We start from the raw sequence: 15,891 nt of genomic DNA, 5'->3' as shown, positions 1-15,891 counted from the left end.
CATACCACATGCATCAGGACTCGATAGAACTGTTAAAGATAGCAGACAATTCTTCACTAAATCACACCCTAATGTTCTTTTGTTTTTTTTTTGTAAAGAAATAAAACCAAAACAACACATTGCAAATTGTAAGGTTGGAGTGTCACTGATGGTAGGTTTGCGCGATCATGACTGACCTAGGGTTAAATAATATAAGCGATATATATATGTGTGCGTGTGTTTAGTAGACATGCAGATTAAAGTGATATAAAGATAGAAACAGAGGCAAGGTATATAAAAGCGACAGATAGTTTACATTGATAAAGAAACAGAGAGCGCTTTTGTGTGACTACGTTAGTAATGGCTGACTCTTTCACACGATGTTTAACTGCAATTAGCACAGTTAAAGACTTCCATTAGCACTGGACATTAAAGCCAGAGACGTCAGATTACGGCAAGTGGAAGGAACGGATTGACAGCTTATTTCGGTAGGAATTGCAAGAGTTATCTATTGACCAGGTGGGAAAAGAAGGGGAGTCACTCTAATTTTATCTTTCTAACAAACTATGAATCAATTATTTTGTAGTGCGTGCCTACATGCGTGTGAGAAAAGAAAGTGTGTCTTATGTATTTCAGAAAAAGTGAATGAAGGTGTATGTTAGTCTGTATATTATGATAAATAACAATGTTTGCTTTCTCGAGTAATAATAGTGTTTGTGTATACAATTAGCGCGTTATGGGTAAGAGCTTATTGTATATAACGCCCAGGTACTCTGCAACTTGTCGGAGAAGGTTAAAAGAAGGGATAGAATGTAGTAAAAGTCAAGTAAAGAAAGACAGCAATGATAGGATGAAACGAGGGAAAACAAAGATTGTATGCTTATGTGAATAATTATTCGATGTAATAGTATCGCAAAAAATAACTGACATCATTTTTAATAGATAGATTAATAAATATAAAAGCTCAAACACATGCACAACACTCACAAAACACATATGTTCAACTATATGAGTATTCATGCGTTATTTGCTTCTCTTGTATATAACAAGGCTGAAAAATAACGACTAATGTTATACATTTATACAAACACACACTCACATATAAATACACATCGTGTATTTTTACACACACACACGCACACACGTTTGGGTTTATTGGGGCATACATATTTATGTAGGTATGCTGTTTTTCAGTTTCGATGTTCAGTTCAATAAATATGCGAAAATTGATTACACATCATAAGCCATCATTATTATCGTCGTCGTCGTCATCACCATCATTATCATTACTATTGCTACTCTGTTTTTTTCTAAACTGGATTCTTAACTCGTACAACACTAAAATATGTTATTCACATCGCTTTATATTTCCTACTTCAGGACATACAGTATATATAAGTGTATGTCCTTCCTAACAACAACCAGTGATGGCTGGCTAGGTTTATCATGACACCACCTGCAGTAGTTGGGTTAATATACCTGTATGTCCTTCCTAACATCAACCAGTGAGAGCTGGGTAGGTAAATCATGACATTGCAAGTAGCTAGGCTTTATATACCCGCATGTCCTTTGTTCATATTTAAGAATCTATCATTCCATATATGTGGCTTAACTCTTAACATCTCATTGTAGAAAATATTCTAATGGTTTCTCAGTTTTCATATTTTTTGAATATGTATTTTGTGAATAGCAAGTATTTAGCTACTTATTTTTAACATTTTATTAAAATTGTGATATTAATTAGTCAATTTCTTGCAGCTGAATTTATTAATATGTGAGTTGTTGGTCCTTGAATTGTTCTCCCCAACTTTTTTTATTTTTCCAAAAGAAAATCAACTACAAATAATTTCAAATGCATTTTGATCAGGGTAGGATGGATATCATCATCATCATCATTATCATTATCATTTTAATATCCACTTTCTCATGCGTCAGATAAAATTTGTTGAGGTGGATTTTTCTATGGCTGGATACCTTCCCTGTCACCAACCATCACCTGTTTCCTAACAAAGTAATATTTCCCCCATTAATAGGCATTTTTTCCACTAAAGATTAGAAATAAAAGACACTGCTCACATGATGGTGATAGCCATCATGCAAAGCCAAGGTAAGGAGACAGAAACACACACATGCACCCCCCCCCCCCACACACACACATACACACATACGTACACATATATATACATACATATACAAACACATGCCCACATAAACACATACAGGCATACATTAACACGTGTATGCATACATGCATGAATACATACATACATACATAAACATAATATATTTAAACACATACATACATACATGTACACATACATAAATATACACACACATACATGCATACATACATGCACGCATGCATAAATACATAAACACATACATGCATACATATATGCAGACACACATACATAAACACATGCATGCATACATACATACATACATACATAAATACATACATACATGCATACATCCCAAATCATCTCTCACTCTGCCTATATATTTCTGTAATCTCTATCCACCCCTCACTTTCTGTTCTTCTCTCCCCATTCACTTCTACTTAACTTTTATCTTTAGTGTTCACCCTAATACATCACCACCATCATTGTTTAATGTCCATTTTCAATGCTGGCATGAGTTGGACAGTTTAACAGGAGCTGGCAAGTCAAAGGGCTACACCAAGCCCCAGTCATCTGTTCTGGCATGTTTTCTACAGCTGGATGCTCACCTTAATGTGAACCACTTTACTGAGTGTACTTGGTGCTTTTTTATGTGGTGCGAGCACCGGTGCCTTTTGCATGGTGCTGGCACCATTGTTTTTATGTCTCTCTCTCCAGCTCCATCCTGGTTACTCTCACTCTCTCTCTTCTAAAATACAAATAACCATGGCTATTTGTGTTTTAGAAGAGAGAGTGAGAAAAGTTACAAATATCAACAAATAAATGTATTCGAGGTTTGGGTGTTGGGAAAAAAAGACAGTGAGCTGTCAGAATCATTAGCATGCTGGGAAAAATGCTTAGCAGCATTTTGTCTGTCTTGAGACTCTGAGTTCAAGTTCTGCCAAGATTGACTTTGTCTTTGATCCCTTTTGGAAGTCAATAAAATAGGTACCGGTTGACCAGGGTTAATGTAATCAGCTTATCTCCTTCCCCTGAACTTGCTGGCCTTATGCTAAAATTTGAAACCGATCAATATTTGTAATTTTAAAAATAATACACAATTATGTTTTTTTCTAGAATTACAAATGTCTTATACTTCAGAGTAATCAAACCCACTGGATAATCCTCTAGACAGTCATCTGACCTTCTAGAAATCTCAGTCTAATCCCCTTCATGTTGCATCATACCATCTTGAAAAAAAGATGAAATGGTCACTGCTCATACATCTGCTTCATTAAGGCAGGCCTTAATAACTATGACAATTTCAGGAGATAACAACTCATGTATACAAGATACCAAACCAGCTTTCTCATTCTAGAATACATAATTTTGCATTCTGTTGCACACAACCTCATATTCTTTCATAAAAACCTTTCATTCTGTCATAAGTAACCTTTTGTTTAATCATACACCAACTCTCATTCTATTATTCATAATTTCATTCTGTTGTACATGACCTCTTGTTCTATCACACATAACTTCTTCAATCATATATAAGCTTGTGCTCAACTTCATATAATCTCTCAGTTTTAAGTCCTTTATCTTTTATCTTTTACTTGTTTCAGTTATGGGACTGTGGCCATGCTAGAGTACTGCCTTTGAGGGTTTAGTCAGAAAAATTGACCCCAGTACTTAAAGTTTGGTACTTATTCTATCAGTCTGTTTTGCTGAACGGCCAAGTTATGGGGATGTAAACAAACCAACACCTATTGTTAAGTGGTGAGGCAGACAGTCAGACAGACACACACACACACACACACACACACACACACACACACGTAAAGCTACTATTTAGTGTTTTAAAAGGCAGTCTCTATTGTCAGGGGTCATTTAGCTCAATGATATAGAGTACTCAGCTACAGTTGAAAGGTCCTGAGTTCGTTTGTCTGTAGCAGCTACTGGCTATTTTTTTTCCATCTATGGGAGTATTTTTACCTGATTTTCTAAAAGTTATTTTCACAGCTGCATTCAAGATTTCTTTAATTTTTAAAAGTATGTCATGCACTTGACACATCAATGTTTGTTTATAAAAATGTCCTCACATGTCAAAAAGCTATTATTTAGTATTATAAAAGACAGTATCTGTTGTCACACATACATGCATATGATGGGCTTCTTTCATCATAAAGCTTTGGTTGGCCCAAGGCTATAGTAGAAGACACTTGCCCTTGCAGTGTGACCGAACCCGTGAAACTGTGTGGTTGGGAAGCAAACGTCTTATTAATATTTATGTTTAAATTAAAAGTTTCCAAAAATATTTTTTTAGAACACATGGATAGTATATTTTTCATATTAATAAACTCTTAATTTTCATCAGTATAATGTACTTTTAAATGAAAGTACACACCCACTCCATTTAGGCATCACCGTCATCTTTATTTAAGTTGGTGTGTGATTAATTATATTGAAAGCTAGTACTTTATTTGGTAGGCTGCAGGAGAGGCTGTGGAAAAATAGGCATGTTTCTATGTATGTCAAGTGTAAAGTATACCAGGCTATAGTACTCTCTTCTGTTGTATGGAGCTGAAACTTGGACAGTCTGTAAAGCCTAAGTAGATAAGTTATACTCATATTTGATGAAACAGATGTGACAAATTATGAATATCACTCTTTTTGATAAGATCAAGGGAAAAAAGCTCCTACAGCTTGCTGGTCTGCCTTTTATGATGGAAATCCTCATTGCTAGAAATTTACATTGGTTGGGTCATGTACACAGGATCCCCAGATAACTCCTTTACTCCCAATTATGCAAAGGGAAAAGAAACCAGGGAAGACCTAGATTGAGATACAACCTCACTACAAAAAAGGAATATGAAGTGGAAAGAAATTGATCATTATAAATGGCAAACTCAAGCAAAGAATCAACCAGTATTGAGAAAGCACATCAAATCATGCTAAGTAAGTCCATGAACGGTCATAGGTGCGACGACTGACTGCAGATATTAATATAATAATATATGCATATAAATGTATATGTTTGTGTGTGTGTGTGTGTATGTAGAATTTACATTGGTTGAGTTATGTACACAGGATGGACAACAGCAAATTTCTCAGACAAATCCTTTACTCCCAACTATGCAAAGCAAAAAGAAACCATGGAAGACCCTAAACTGAAATTCAAAGATACTGCAAAAAGGAATTGGTTATAATAAATAGCAAAAATCAAGCAAAAGAACCAACCAGTATAGAGAAAGTGTATCAAATCATGTCAAAACCATGAATGACAACAGATATTAATATAATAATATATGTATATAAATGTATATGTTTGTGTGTGTGTAGAATTTACATTGGTTGAGTTATGTACACAGGATGGACAACAGCAAATTTCTCAGACAAATCCTTTACTCCCAACTATGCAAAGCAAAAAGAAACCATGGAAGACCCTAAACTGAAATTCAAAGATACTGCAAAAAGGAATTGGTTATAATCATCATCATCATCATCATCATCGTTTAGCGTCCGCTTTCCATGCTAGCATGGGTTGGACGATTTGACTGAGGACTGGTGAAACCGGATGGCAACACCAGGCTCCAGTAGAATTTATGTTGGTTGGGCTATGTACACAGCATGGACAACAGCAAATTCCCCAGACTAATCCTTTACTCCCAATTATGCAAAGGGGGAAAAAAAACCAAGGAAGCCCTAGACTGAGATTCAAAGATATTGGATAAAGGAATATAAAGTGGAAAGGAATTGATCATAAATAAATGGTAAACTCAAGTGAAAAACCAACCAGTATGGAGAAAGCTTATCAAGTCATGCTAAAGTCATTAATGGTCATCATCACGGCAACTGACAGCAGATAATTATGCTGAATACGACAGCTGTGAATGGAAGTATCTTACTGAAAAATCCAAACATTTGAAACATTGAAACATTCCATATAGTGAATTATGTTGATGCAAACAACTTTTAAAAACTTAGTATTTCATGGTGACCCTTAATTTCTCCTAAATTATTGAAACCCTCTATGTGAACTGACCCCCAGTTATCATTATACGACTTCTTATATCATGAATGTCTTAGAATATTTAAGACAATATTGTCTAATGCAATGGTTCTCAACCAGGGTACACATATCCGTTGGTGGTCCATATAAAATTTTATTGTTAAAATTTATGTGCTACAAATTGCTTATATTTCTACAGTACACAAAATATTTAATGATTTTTTTTATGCATCATCATCATCATCATCATCATGTACTTAATAATATTTAACAGTAGAATGTTTTTTTTATGCACATTGAATGGCTATGGGGGTCCAGTAGAGTAAAATAGGAATCGAGGGGGTCCATAGGCAAAAAATGGTTGACAACCACTAGTCTAGCACGTCCTTTTCTTTATAATGACAGCAACAGCATATGATTTGAGGAAATTTGCCTCCTATTTCTAACAGGGTAAGTGACTACAGAGAAGCTTCTAATCTTTGTAGCATTGCAAAATTAGGATAATGGTGGTTTATCTGAGAAATGAGCCCAGTGAGGTGGAGTGGCTGTTGCAGCAGCAAGTGTTATTGGTCATTCCCAACAACAACGCCATTGCAGTCATGACTATGGGTACAGCTGAGCTCACCATTTGTTCTGGTGTGTACAACCCATCGTTCCTCCTCCGTCTTCTGCCGCTTCATCATTCCCAGCCCTGCTTTTTTTTTTCTCTCTCTCTTTCTTTGTAATTAAATTGTGATAATTAAAGTTTATTTATGGTCCATTTGAAAACATGACTTAACTCCATTTGCCGAAGAATGCAATGTTTATATCTGGAAGCTCATGTTTAGTAGTTTTTCTTAGCAACTAGAGAAACCATTGTTTGTTGTTCATGTTGTTGCTGTTGTTTCTTGTGATTCAAATAACTAGTTCTATTTCAGTCCAGCAACAGCAAATAGTGGTATTTTGTATGACAATTCTTGAGGGTTTCACAACTGGAAACCTTTGATAGTTAGTTATGTTTTATCTTGTATTCCATTAAGTTTTAAGCATTTCTTCCTATTTTACAACTTGTTATATAGAATTATCAAAAAAAATTAGCGATTATTTATTTTCATATGTGATGTTTGTTTTCATATAAAACAAACATCAGAAGAATTTATTTAAATGATAAACATTTAAAAATATTTCAGTATATACAGCTATACACAAGCTGCATAACATGTACACATACACACACACACATTTGCGTACACACATGCTCACATATTTCCATCATCATCATAATTGCCATTAATTATCTACGAATATGGATTGATAAGGTTTTCAGTGTAATATTTCAGCATATCTTTGGTGTTGTACCATTTTGTTATATCTTAAAGCAATGAGCTTGTTGGATTGTTTACATGTCATACAAAATGTTCAATGGCAGTTCTTCCAGTTTTACACTGCGTGTTCAAATTCCACCATGGTTGACTTTGCCTTTCATTCTTTCATGGTCAATAAAGTGTCAGTTGGGCATTGGAAATTATGTAATCGACTAAAGTTTCTGGCATTGTGTCTATAGTAGAAATAATTACTTTGTTTTATTTTATTTTATCTATCACAGATGCATCAATGCAAAACATTACTTCACCAAATCTCCCTCACACCCCATCCTCCCAGCTTAAGAAAGAATACATTGATAACATAGTCCTAAGTTCCCCAAATGTAGAGAAAAAAGATGGAATGACCTTTGATCTTGGTTGAAATGCTTTTGATCAAAAGTCTGCTCAATTAGGATTGACCTGGGATTAAACAACAACTGTTGTCAGAACAAGATACCATTCTCTCATTATTTCATTGACCCATGAATTTTTGCTATCTTTTTCTTTCTTTATATTTCCATTCCAAACTATATCTCCCCACCCCAAGTGCTTATTAAGGGACCTAAGTAATTTAAATTGCTTGTGGTTTGTAGTTAATTTATCCAAGCTGTTGAAATATTTCTTTTCATATAACCTACTACCCTTAGTTACTCCTAAATATCAGACATATGTGAAATCTTGATCCTCCATCACACTATCAGAATGTCCACATTGTTCATTCTGTGTCATCTGCTCACACTCAGTATCTACTCCTTTCCTCTGTACTATGCATTGAGTGAAATAATCTTAAACTCCCTCTTGGTATTACTTTGGGCTTTTGGACTCTAGACTATTCTTTCAAATTTAGAAGTTAACCCTTTAACATTCAGGTTTCTTTCTGAAATATAATGCCTATTTATTCACATTGTCTTGAAGTAGTCATGCATTATCTTGTAGCTTCAAGATTTCAATGGTGTCTTTGTATATTTTTAGAATAACATTGTAGTGTAGGTGTGAGAGGTTGGATCTAGTCAGTTTTAACATAAAACAGGTAGAATATTTGGGTCAAATATGGCCAGAATAAATGCTAAAGGGTTACAAATATTTCTATAGCTCAGATGCAAGCATGGTTATTTGGTTGAGAAGTTTTCTTTCCAACCACATGGTTTTGAGTTCAGTTCCACTGTGAGCAACTTGGGTAAGTTGTCTCCTCTACAATAACCCTGGGTCACCCAATGCCTTGTGAAAAGATTTAGTAGACAGAAACTGAAAGGGGAATGTTGTATGCATGTGAGTGAGTGTCTGAGTATATGTGAATTTTTCTTTATATCTATAATCGCTTGTACAATATGGGTGGTGCTGTCAGTTTCTTCTGCTCAGTCACTTTGTCATAACAAAAACTTTTTAATCATTTCATGCCATTAAAGCCATGTGGAATAAGAGATCCCTTATTTGAAAAACGGGTGTTACTGTCAAAAAGAGCACACAGTTGTGAAAATAATGTCTCGGATAAAATTGTTCATTCAACACATGCGAGCAAGAACATGTAAAGTGAGCAAACAAATTAATGAAAGTTCCTTGATAAACTCTCTTACAAGACTGAAGCCACCTGCATATGAAGTCTCAAAAAAGTAAATAGTTCTCGGCCAATGCACATGTTCTTTTTTGTACATACAAGCGTGGCTTTGTGGTAAGAAGTTTGCTTCCCAACCACATGCTTCTGGGTTCAGTCCCACTGTGTGGCATCTTGGGCAGGTGTCTTCTACTATAGCCTCAGGTGAACTTAAACCTTGTGAGTGAATTTCATAAACAGAACCTGGAAGAAGCCCATCATAATTCTGTGTGTGTGTGTGCATGTATGTCTTTGTCCTCTCCCCTCCACCGATTGACAACTGGTGAGCATGTGTTTAAGTTCCTGTAACTTAGTGGTTTGGCAAAAGAGATTGATAGAATTTTAAAAAATGATAAGTACAGGTCTTAATTCATACATGGTTACAGTCAACTGACTGAAACAAGCAAAAGACAAAAGATAACTTATTTATTGCCAGCAGGAAGGACAATAATGAAGAGAGGAAAACCAAGGGTAGGAGCTCAGCTAAACACTCTCATGAGCTGACTAACAATTTATGTCTAGTCTTGCTTACAGTATTCTTATTTAAGGGCTGAACTGCTTTCTCAAGGCCAACTATCCAGCCTCTCCCCACCCTCTCTCTCTCTCTCTCTCTCACACACACACACACACACACACACACACACACACACACACAGTGTGTCCAAAAGCATTGCAAATGAATTTGGTAGACAAAAACTAAAAGAAGCCTGTCACATAAATATATGTCCCTTTAGCAATTAAATCAGCAACATCATACCCAAATATTCTACCTGGTTTACATTCAAACCAGCCAGCTCTGGCATTTTAAACCTATCCTACAATGTCATTCTATAAACAAACAGTCATATCATTAAAATCTCAAAGCATTGAGATAAGGCATGATTAATTCAAAATAATATAAATACATAAGTATTACATTTGACAGATTATTCTGAATGTTGAAGAGTTAAATATATATATATACTCACATGCACACACACACACATATATATGTGTGTATATATACTCACACACATATATGTATATACATATAGGTGCAGGCATAGCTGTGTGGTAAGAAGCTTGCTTCCCAACCACGTGGTTCCAGGTTCAGTTCCACTGTGTGGCACCTTGAGCTAGTGTATTCTACGATAGCCTTGGGCTGAGCATAGCCTTGTTAGTGAATTTGTTAGGCAGAAACTGAAAGAAGTCTGTTGTGTACATATATATATATTTGTGTGTCTGTGTTTGTCCCCCGACCATCACTTGGCAACCAATGTTGATGTGTTTACATCCCCATAACTTAGAAGATCAGCAAAAGAGCCCGATAGAATAAGTACTAGGCTTACAAAGAATAAGTCCTGGGGTCGATTTGTTTGATTAAAGGTGTTGCTTCAGCATGGCCACAGTCAAAATGACTAAAACAAGTAAAAGAATAAAAGAATACATATATGAAAATACATACAAAAATCGTTTTCCAGTTTCCACCAACCAAATTCACTCGTAAGGTTTTGGTCAGGTCAAGGTTACAATAAAAGCACTTACTTATAGCGCCACTCAGTGAGACTGAATCCAAAGTCACAGAGTTGTGGAATGCACTTCTTAACCAAAGAAACATGCCTATTCAGCCTCAGGCTGACCAAAGCCTTGTGAGTGAATTTAGTAAAGAGAAACTAAAAGAAGCCTGTCGTATGCATATACTAACACAGATACAAGGACACACACATAAATATATACTAAATATATATATATGTGTGTGTGTGTGTGTGTGTGTCTTTGTGTCTGTGTTTGTCCCCCACCATTACTTGACAACTGATGTTGGGTGTATTTTCGTCACCATAATTTAGCAGCTCGGCAAAAGGGACCAATAGAATAAGTACTAAACTTACAAAGAATAAGTCCTGGGGTCGATTTGTTCAGCTAAAACCATTTATGTTAGTGCCCCAGCATGGCCTCATCAAATGACTGAAACAAGTGCAAGACTACGAAAATATACATTTTTCATCATCATCATCATCATCATCATCATCATTGTTTAATCTCCATCTTCCATACTGCCAGGATCTGGACAATTCAATGAGATGCAATGGGCCAGAGAGCTACAGTTTCTTTTGTGTCTTCTTTGGCATAATTTCTATGGCTGGTTGCTCTTCCTACTGCCAGTCCTTACACTCTGTACAGGATTCTTTTCCTCTTGGAATCAACACAAGTGAAGTCACCAAGTAACTCACGTGTCATCATTGTCATCGTCATCATCGTCAATGTCATTATCACTGTCACCGTCATCATCATCATCGTCATCATCATCTTATATACTATATCTATATTACATATAAGGCTGCAGGCTGAGAGAATCATCAGCATATCGGATAAAGTGATTAGCAACATTTCTCCCACCACTTTATATTGTAAGTTCAAATCCTCCTGATGTCATCTTTGCCTTCCGTCCATATCCCTTCAAGGTCGATAAAATAAGTCACCAGTCAAGTATTATGGTCAATGTAATCAACTCACCTCCACTCCCTAAAATTGCTGTCCTTGTGCTAACATTTCATACAATTACACATAAATGCGTAAATACACAATCATTATCTTCATCATTAAACGTCCATATGTTGACATGGGCTGGGGGTGCTTTAATGTCTACTTTGGACTACATTGTGCTCTAGTATCTGCTTTGGCATAATTTCTATAGTAGGATATCCTTCCAAACACTTTACAGTAAGTACTGAGTCACTTTTTTCATACCACTATCACTATTGAGGTTGCCATGCAGCTTGCAAGACTATAAAGCATGCAGGAGTTTATATATATATATATATATATATATATATATATAAGCAATGTTAATTCTCTAAATGAAGTATTAACAGTAACTGCACGATAAAGTGTAGTATATTGCCACTTAAGTGTGGCTGACCCCTAGGGGTGGATGTTACTGTTGCTTTTAGCCCCAGGAGGACATCTCCTCCAGCTGGCTTATCGACACACTACTGTGTCCTGTTTGCCAAGGGAGATGTCCTCCTGGGGCTAAAAGCAACAGTAACATCCACCCCTAGGGGTCAGCCACACTTAAGTGGCAATATACTACACTTTATCGTGCAGTTACTGTTAATACTTCATTTAGAGAATTAACATTGCTTGTTTTCACCTTTTCGATATCAGTGAAGAATTTCACTGGAAAAGTAGATATAAGATTGCCAAGATTTTATCTCTCTCATCAAGGATCAGTGGCTACCGAACGCCGACGAAGGGAAATAACCCTGAAACCCGGGTCCGTTCATGCTACAGATCATGATGGGAGAGATAACTTCCTTTGGCAAACAGGACACAGTAGTGTGTCGATAAGCCAGCTGGAGGAGATGTCCTCCTGGGGCTAAAAGCAACAGTAACATCCACCCCTAGGGGTCAGCCACACTTAAGTGGCAATATACTACACTTTATATATATATATATATACTACTAATATAAGGATAAAATTTTATTAAAAAATTTTATCAGTGACCAGCATATGAAAAATAGATTTTTATGAATTTCTGTTTGCATGCTTTGAATTTCTGTTAGCTCGTTTCAACAAGTGGTGTAGTAATAATATAAGTGAAAATATTTTGTCGTTAGACGATTTAGCATCTATTCTTCAGCATATTGGCAAAGAAAATATGTGTAACCAGCCCACTTATGCGTACCTTTCCTTCTTTGGACAAAAAACCCTGCTTGCGAAGACCTGTTGAGGCAAGTGAAATCGAAATCAAAAATTGAACCAAATTCGTTGACTGGCACCCATGCCAACCTTCCTTCATTAGACACTAAACTCAGCTTGCAAAGACCTGTTGGGGCAAGTGAGATCGAAACTGAACCAAATTCCATGACTGGCACCCGTGCCAGTGGAGCGCTAACAGCACCATCCAAGTGGGATCACTGCCAGAGCAGCGGTCTCACTTCCGTGCCGGTGGCATGTAAAAAAAACCATTTGAGCATGATCGTTTCCAGCTTTGCCTTACTGGCACTTGTGTCGGGGGCATGTGAACAAAACATTGGACTGACTCCTGTGCAGGTGGCATGTAAAAAAACACCATTTGAGCATGGCTGTTGCCAGTACCGCCGGACTGGCCCTTGTACCGGTGGCACGTAAAAATCACCCACTACACTCTCAGAGTGGTTGGCGTTAGAAAGAGCATCCAGCTGTAGAAACCTTGCCAGATCAGATTGGAGCCTGGTGTAGCCATCTGGTTCACCAGTCCTCAGTCAAATCGTCCAACCGATGCTAGCATGGAAAGCGGACATTAAATGATGATGATGATATACATACATATATATATATATATATATATATATATATATATATATATATATATATAGAGAGAGAGAGAGAGAGAGAGAGAGAGATATTTAAATATGCCATTTTTTCTTTCCTTTTCCTTCTTCCTTTTGTTTATATTGTATGCTCTTGTTTTTCACTCTGATGAAGATCTGTTGCCTTAATTCAAATGCCCTATGAAGAATAAGAATTTTATTCTCACAAAATGTATAGACTGCATTTTGGTATTTTGATCAGAAACAGCTGTTAGATTTGTATTGTCTTGCATTGTATCAATGAATATGCTTTAAAATGTATTCCTATCAATGCGCTGGTTAATCTATGTTTTACTCCATTTTCTAATTATTTGTATTGGTTCCTGATAAACTTTTGTTTACCCTGTTGTTACCTGCACTCATATATATATATATGCCAGTTGAACTAAATTCGATGACTGGCACCCAAGCCAACGTCTCCTTCATTGGACACTAAATCTCGGCTTGCGAAGACCTGTTGGGGCAAGTGAAAATGAAATCATGATGGCACCTGTACCAGTGGAGCACTAAGTGCACCGTCCGAGTGTGATCGTTGCCAGAGCAGCTGTCTGTCTTCCGTGCCAGTGGCACGTAAATAGCACCATTTGAGCGTGATCATTACCAGCGGCGCCCTCCCGGCACTTGTGCCGATGGCACATGAAAAGACATTCAAGTGAGGTCATTGCCAGTGCTGCTGGACTGGCTCCTGTGCAGGTGGCACATAAATAATACCATTTTGAACGTAGCCGTTGCCCATACTGCCTGACTGGCCTTTGTGCCGGTGGCACGTAAAAGTACCCACTACACTCTCAGAGTGGCTGGCGTTAGGAAGGGCATCCAGCTGTAGAAACTCTGTTAGATCAGATTGGAGCCTGGTGCAGTCTCCTGGCTTGCCAGTCCTCAGTCAAATCGTCCAACCCATGCCTGCATGGAAAGCGGACGTTAAACAATGATGATGATATATATATATGGCTGTGTGTTAGGAAGCTTGCTTCCCAACCTCATGGTTCCAGGTTCAATATCTTCTACTAAAGCCTTGGATTTGGTAGATCGAAACTGAAAGAAGTCCATTGTGTATATACATATATATATATATATATATATATATATATATATATATATATATATATATATATATATATATTTGTAAAAATATGTGACACTTATTCATGGCTACTGAATAAGTGTCATATTTTTACAGATACATTCCTCTATTTGCATAATATTGAGGTCTCTTTCTTTCTTTTGTTGCCATTCCTGCCATATATATATATATATAAGTATGTATGTATTTGTGTATGTGTTTGACTCCCACCACCAATGCTTGACCACCGATGTTGGTGTGTTTACATCCCAATAACTTAGCAGTTCAGCAGAAGAGTCTGATAGAATAAGTATTAGGTTTGTAAAGAATAAGTCCTGGGGTTGATTCATTCAATTAAGGGTGGTGCTCCAGCATGGCTGCAGTCAAATGACTGAAACAAGTAAAAGACTAAAAGAATATGTATGTATGTCCGTTTGTCCATCCGTCCAGCATTGACTGGGCTGAATTCTTTTGAGTTACAACAATATGTAATTTCTTGGCTTGCCTATGATCCTATGAAAATCTGTCAACATTAAAATATCCATATCCTTGAATATTTACATTGTTAATAAGTGCAGAGACTGCCTTTGCCAACTGTTGGTTTGTATAAATTTTCTTGGTGTGTCTAACACTTTATTACTAACCTTCTCCTCCATACTGCTTTTCTACTCTCATTCATCACATATTTTAAACCCATATTGTAAATCAGGTGGTTTATGAAGGAGTCATACCCAGTTACTAGTGTAGCAGTACTATAGTCAACTGCTACAAAGGTAAAGGTGATGCCTTAGACAGAAATAATTACAGAGGTATCAAATTGTTGGATCAGGTGATTAAAGTTATGGAGAGGGTCATAGCCCAACTAATTAGGGAGAGAGTTAGTCTAGATATGATGCAGTTTGGCTTTGTACCAGGGAGGAGTACCACTGATGCTATATTTCTAGTAAGGCAGCTGCAGGAGAAATACCTAGCCAAGGATAAACCTCTGTACTTGGCTTTTGCTGACTTGGAGAAAGCTTTTGACAGGGTCCCCAATTCCTTAGCTCCTTTCGAGTACTGGGCTTCACAGAGGCAATGACCGAGACCTTTGGTATTATGTCGTGCTTGAGAAGAAGACTCATCAAACCAAGCAAAATCGCAGTTGTGGCAGACACTGGTGTTATGCAAATGGCATCCAGTGGCATGCAAAGACACCCATTACACTCTGTTAGTGGTTGGCGTTAGGAAGAGCATCTAACCATAGAAACCATGCCAAATCAGACCTTCCAACCCATGTCAGTATGAACAACAGATGTTAAATGATGATGGTGATGTATTTTGCCATCATTGTTCAATGCCTACTTTTTCATAGTTGCATGGCGTCAGACAAAATTTGTTGAGGTACATATTCTATAGCAAGATGTCCTTCTTGAAGCCAACCTTCATCTGTTTCTCAGTAAGTTTAATATTTTCCCATGATCAAAGATGTTTCC

The 15,891-nt window shown here is 36.8% G+C and overlaps 1 protein-coding gene across 1 annotated transcript in view; it reads left to right on the top strand.

Annotated features, from left to right (window-relative positions):
* Positions 1-222: 222 nt before the first annotated feature.
* LOC106883931 (uncharacterized) overlaps positions 223-15,891 on the top strand; it is a 45,548-nt gene continuing 29,879 nt past the window's right edge. The window contains exon 1 of the mRNA XM_052973703.2: positions 223-467. The gene's annotated coding sequence lies outside the window, so the exon portion shown is untranslated. The remainder of the gene's footprint in view (positions 468-15,891) is intronic.

Source organism: Octopus bimaculoides, chromosome Z, assembly GCF_046866305.1.
Source record: "Octopus bimaculoides isolate indiv1 chromosome Z, ASM4686630v1, whole genome shotgun sequence".
NCBI classification, from domain to species: Eukaryota; Metazoa; Mollusca; class Cephalopoda; order Octopoda; family Octopodidae; genus Octopus; species Octopus bimaculoides.
This window is presented reverse-complemented; position numbering and strand designations above follow the sequence as displayed.